We start from the raw sequence: 6,186 nt of genomic DNA, 5'->3' as shown, positions 1-6,186 counted from the left end.
AAATTGCCATGGCTACCTCAATCTTTAATAATCACCACCATAATCAGTCAGCAGCCATCAACATAAAGGCAAGACTCTCCTCAACAAAAAAATTGCAACATGTTGAAGGCTCAGAAGATTATTAGCATTTTTATTCAATAAAGTATTTTAAAATTAAAGTGTTTTTGTATTTTTAGATATAGTGCTATTGTACACTTAATCAACTGCATGATGTAAGCATAACCAAATATATTATACAATTTGCTTTATTGCAATATTCTCTTTGTTGAAGTGATCTGGAACCAAACCCACAATAACCCCAGGGTATATCTCTAATTAAAATTGTATATGTTTGCTATGGACTGAATGGTTTTGTCCTTCCCAAATCTACATATTGAAATCCTAACCCCCCAATGTAATGGAGCAAATGGAGCCTTTGGGAAGTAATTAAGTCATGCAGGGAGAGCCCTCATGAATGGAATTAGTGGCCTTATAAAAAGACTACATAAACCTCTCTAGCCTTTTTCTACTATATGAAGAAAAGTGAGAATATGGATACTTATGATCTTAAAGCAAATCATTGTCAGACCAGGTGAGGAACTTGTAGCCTTCTGATTTGAAGATTATTCTTTTTGAGGAACCAACCAAGGAAGAAATAAAAGCTTCATCTGTATTTGCTTCACCACTTTAATGAAAGGATTTGTTATGTGCAATTTGGATGCAGTGAAAAGGCCAGGAATGCTACGAGTTTCCTTAAGGTTGTAGATTCTACATCCTGAGATGAAATTTTTGTTATAGCAGCCTGAAGAGACTAAGACAGTACTGACAAAAAGACAGACTAAATATATACTAATTAAATAGAATAGAGAGCCTAGATATTAACTCATGTTTATAAAGTCAATTGATTTTTGATACAGAGCCAATAATACAAAATGGAGAAAGGATAGTCTTTTAAAAAATATAATGTTGAAAAAATAGACATCCACTTGCAAAAGAATAAAATTAGAACCTTATTTGATACCATACACAAATCTTAACTCCAAATGGATTACAGACTTAAATGTGAAACCTAAAATTATAAAACTCCTAGAAGAAAACATAGAGATAAACTTTATGACATTGTTCTTGGTAATAATTTCTTTTTTATAACAACAAAAGCACATGAAACAAAATCAAAATTATACAAGTGGGACTATATCAAACTAAAAAATGTCTGTTCTGCAAAAACAATTGGCAAAATAATATGGCAACCTATGAAATGTGAGAAGATAATTGCAAACTATAAATGTGGCAAAGGGTTAATGTTTAAAATATATAAATAAATCACACAATTCAATAGTAAAAGATAAAAATTCTGATTAAAAATGGGCAAAGGACTTGCATAGACAGTTCTCCTAAGAAGATATAAATAGCCTTACAAGATATAAAGCATATGAAAAGATGTTCAAGATTACCAGGGAAATGCAAATTAAAAGAACAATGAGATACCATCTCAAATGTGTTAGAAAGTTCACTATCTAGGAAACTCAGATGGCATTGTGTGTTGCAGAAAATGAGGGGAAATTGGAATGTTCATACACCGTTGGAAAGATAAAATGATATAGTCTCTGTAATGAACAATATGGAGATTTTTCTCAAAAATATAAAAATAAATTTCCATAAGATCCAAAGTAATAAAACTTTGGAGTATATATCCAAAACAATTAAAATCAGGATCTTGAAGAGATAATTACACTTCAATGTTTATTGCAGCATTATTCTCAATAACCAAGATGCAGCAATAGCCTAAATGTTCACTGAAAGATAAATGGATAAAAAAAATTTAGTGTATATTCACAGTGAAATTTTTTTTCTGATCTTTTAAAATTTTACTTTAGAATATTACAGTGTTATAAATGTTTAGTTTATAACATCAATAGCTATTGTACAGCTTGATTCAAAGTTATAAGTGTCCTCTTCACCTAGATAGTGTGCATTGTACCTATTAGGTGTGAACTTACTTCTCCTCTCTTGCTCACCCTCACTTGTTTTCTGTTTAGTTTTACTACCAAATGTGCACATAGGTACTGATTGATTTGTTCTATTTTAACAATGAGTACATACAGTGTTTGTTTTTCCATTCTTGAGATACTTCACTGGGAGAAATGGTCTCCATTACCTTTTATCCAGGTTGTTTCAAAAGGCATTAGTTCACCATTTTTTTGGAGGGGGGAGTGGCTGAATAGCACTCCATGGTATACATAAACTGCATTTTATTAACCCACTTATGTACTGATGGGCAATTGAATTGATTCCACATCTTTGCAATTGTGAGTTGTGCTGCAATATACATTTGAGTGTACATAACTTTTTGATAAAATGTTTTTTTGCTTTGGGTAAATACCCAAGAATGAGACTGCTGGATCAAATCATAGATCTACTTTTACTTCTTCAAGGTATCTCCATGTGACTTTCCATAGAAGTTGTACTGGTTTTCAGTCCCACCAATAGTGTATAAGTGTTTCTTTCTCTCCACATCCACATCAACATCTGATATTTTGGGATTTTTTGATAAAAGCCATTCTCCCTGCACTTAGGTGATTTCTCATTGTGCTTTTGATTTGCATTACCTTGAATGCAAATCAAGGAATGCAAATGAAGAGAGACAGCATGTTTCCATATGTTTCTTGGTCATTAGTCTATCTTCTTTTGAAAAGTTTCTGTTCATGTCTTTTGCCCAGTTCTTTATGGGTTGTTTTTTTTTCTTGTTGATTTGCTTGAATTCTTCATAGACTTTGGTTATTAGCCCTTTATTAGATGTATAGCTTGAAAATATTTTCTTTCATTCTGTAGGCTGTCTATTCACTCTACTGATTGTTTCCTTGGCTATGTAGAAGCTTTCAATTTGATCAAGCCCCATTTATTAATTTTTGTTCTTGCCATGTTTGACTTTGGGGTATTCTTACTAAATTCTTTGCCTAGGCCCATGTCTATAAGAATCTTTACAATGTTTTGTTCTAGAGTTATTTTTGTTTTATGCCATAGTTTTAAGTTTGTTATCTACTGTGAATTAATTTTTGTCAATGTAGAGAGGTATGGACCCTCTGTCAATCTTCTGTGGCTATCCAATTTTCCTAACACTATTTATTAAATAGGGATTCTTTTCCCCAGTGTATATTATTGTCTGCTTTGTCCAAGATCAGATGGCAATATGAAGATGGCTCTATATAAGGATCTATTTGGTCTGTTCCAGTGCCAGTACCATGCTGTGTTAGTTGGTATGTAGTATAGCTTGAAATCTGGTAGAGTAATACCTCCAAATTTGTCTTTTTTGCTTAAAGTTTCTTTGGCTAACTGGGCTCTTACCTGGTTCCATAAGAAGCAAAGAATTATTTTTTGTAGATCTTCAGAAAAAAATAATGACATTGGCATTTTAATGGCATTTCATTTCAATGAATCTGAAAATCACTTTGACTAGTATAACATTTTAACAGTGCTGATTCTGCTAGTTCTTGAGCATGATCTATTTTTTTGGTATCTTACATCTTGTGGGGTTTCCTTCCTCAGTAACTCATAATTCTCCCTGTAGAGGTCTTTTACATTGTTGGTTAAATGTATTCTTAGGTATTTTATTTTTTTGTTGCTGTTTTGAAGGCTACCAAGTCTTTGACTTGATTCTCAGATTCACTGTCATTGGTGTATAAAAATGGCATTGATTTAGGTACATTGATTTTGTAAACTGAGACCTTGCTGAATTTATTTGTCAATTCCAGGAGTCTCTTAGCAGAATCTTTGGGGTTTTCCATATAGACGATCTTACCATCAGCAGAGTGATAGCTGAAATTCCTCTGTCCCTATTTGGATGTCCTTGATTCCCTTACCTTAGCCTGATTGTTCTGGCTAAGACTTTCAGAACTATGTTTAATAAAACGGTGACAGTGGAAAACCTTGTCTACTCCTAGATCTAATTGGGAATGCTTTCAATTTTCCTGTATTCAGTATGATCTTGCTTGTTGATTTGTCATACATGGCTTTTATAATTTTAAGGTAAAGCCTATCTATGCCTATTTTGTTAAGCATTTGTATTATAAAAAGATACTGAACTTTATCAGATGTTTTCTTTGCGTCTCTTGAGATGATCATGTGGTCTTTGTCTTTGCCTCTGATTATGTGATGAATTACATTTATTGATCTGCATATGAAGTTCATGTGGTCATGATGAATACTTTTTGATGTATTTCTGAACAGTTTGTTAGATTTTCTTTGAAAAATTTTGCATCGTATATCTTTTATAGTTTTCTTTTTTTCTTTTTCTTCCTTTTTTTTTGTCCTTTTCTGGCTTTGGTATCAAAGTGATACTGACTTTCCAGAAGTTGAGGAGAATTTCCTCCTTTCTTCTTGATGTCATAAAACAATTTCTGCAGTGTAGGGACCACTTCTTATTTGTAGGTCTGGTAAAATTTGACTGTAAATCATCTGTTCCAGGACTTTTTTGTTTGTTTGTTTGAAGATTTTTTATTGCTGCTGCAATTTTGGTACTCATATTGGTCTATTTCAGAGTTCTAATTTTTCTTGATTGACTCTGGGGAGGTTCTGTGTTTCTAAGAATTTTTCCATTTCCTCAGTGTGTCCAATTTATGTGCATAGCAGTTTGTATAGTATTCAAACATAATGTTTTGCATTTCTGTGGTATCGGTTGCAATATTTCCAATTTCACTTCTGATTAAGCTTATTAGGGCCTTCACTTTTCTGTTTTTGGTTACTCTATTGCAGTGGTTCTCAACCTTCCCAATGCCGTGGTTCTTTAATCCAGTTCCTGTGGGTCATGACCCACAGGTTGAGAACTGCTGCTCCAAGTGGTCTGTCAATTTTATATTTTTAAAGTCTGAACTTTTTGTTTCATTAATCTTCCATATAATTCTTTTGTTATTAATTTTATTTAGTTCTGCTCTTTCCTTAGGTCCTTCTTTCTTTCTGAGTTCAGAATTGGTTTGCTCTTCTTTTTCTAATTCCTTGAGATGATTCATTAGATTGTTAATTTGCAAACTTCCTGCTTTTTTTCTTTTTTTGATGTAGGCATTTAAGAATATGAATTTTCCTCTTCAGATTTCTTTTGTTCAATCCCACTGATTTTGATACTTATGTCTCCTTTGTCATTTAGTTCAAAGAATCTTGTAGTTTCCATCTTAAATTCCTTCTGGATTTGATAATGATTTATCAGTATTCAATTTCCATGACTTTGTGTAGAATTTAGCATTTCTATTGGAGTTGAGTTCTAATTTGATTACATTGTGGTCTGAGAGGATACATGGTATAATTTCTGTTTTTTCAAATTTGCTGAAGCATGTTTTGCAGCTTAAGCTGTGATCAATCTTGGAGAATGTTCTGTGTGCTGATGAGAAGAATGTATATTTGGTAGTTTGGGGTAGAATGTTCTATAAATATCTATTATGCCCATTTTCTCTAGTGTCCCATTTTATTCCCATGTTTCTTTATTTATTTTCTGCTTGGAGTATCTGCCCAGTTCTTTCAGTGGGGTGTTGAAATCCTTGGCTATTACGGTGTTGCTATTTATCACTTTGTTTAGACCTAGTGGGATTCATTTTATAAATCTGAGTGCACCTGTTTTAGGTACATAAATATTTAGAATTGCTATGTCTTCTTGCTGATTTTGTCCCTTTATCATTGTATAATAATCAACCTTGTATTTCTTTACTTTTGTTGCTTTGAAGTCTATGTTCTCTGATATAAGAATGGCTGTATCAGCTTTCTTTGGGTTTACATTTGCAGGGAGTATTGTTTTCCATTCCTTCACCAGAAGTCCAAATGTGTCCTTGTGGATTAAATGCATTTGCTGAAGACAGTAAATACTTGGCTTATATTTTCTTTGCAGTTTTTGGCCGGGGCCAGGCTTGAACCCACCACCTCCAGTATATGGGGTTGGCACCCTACTCCTTTGAGCCGCAGGCACCACCCTTGGCTCGTATTTTTTATCTATTTAGCTCGTCTATGCTTCTTGAGAGGGGAGTTCAATCCACTCACATTTATTGAAAGAATTGGTATGGCTGATGGGTTTCTATTCATCCCATTGAGTAGAATTTTACTGCTTTGTTTTACCTCTTGTGTCATTGTGGTATTTTGGCTCTGAACTTTAGCATTTGGATAATTTTACACTTAGTGCCTATTGTGATATCATGCATAATGCAGATATAAGTACATTCTACAGGG

The sequence above is a fragment of the Otolemur garnettii genome, unplaced genomic scaffold (assembly GCF_000181295.1).
Source record: "Otolemur garnettii isolate 467f Iridium unplaced genomic scaffold, OtoGar3 scaffold00006, whole genome shotgun sequence".
NCBI classification, from domain to species: Eukaryota; Metazoa; Chordata; class Mammalia; order Primates; family Galagidae; genus Otolemur; species Otolemur garnettii.
Note: the sequence above shows the minus strand (reverse complement) of the source record.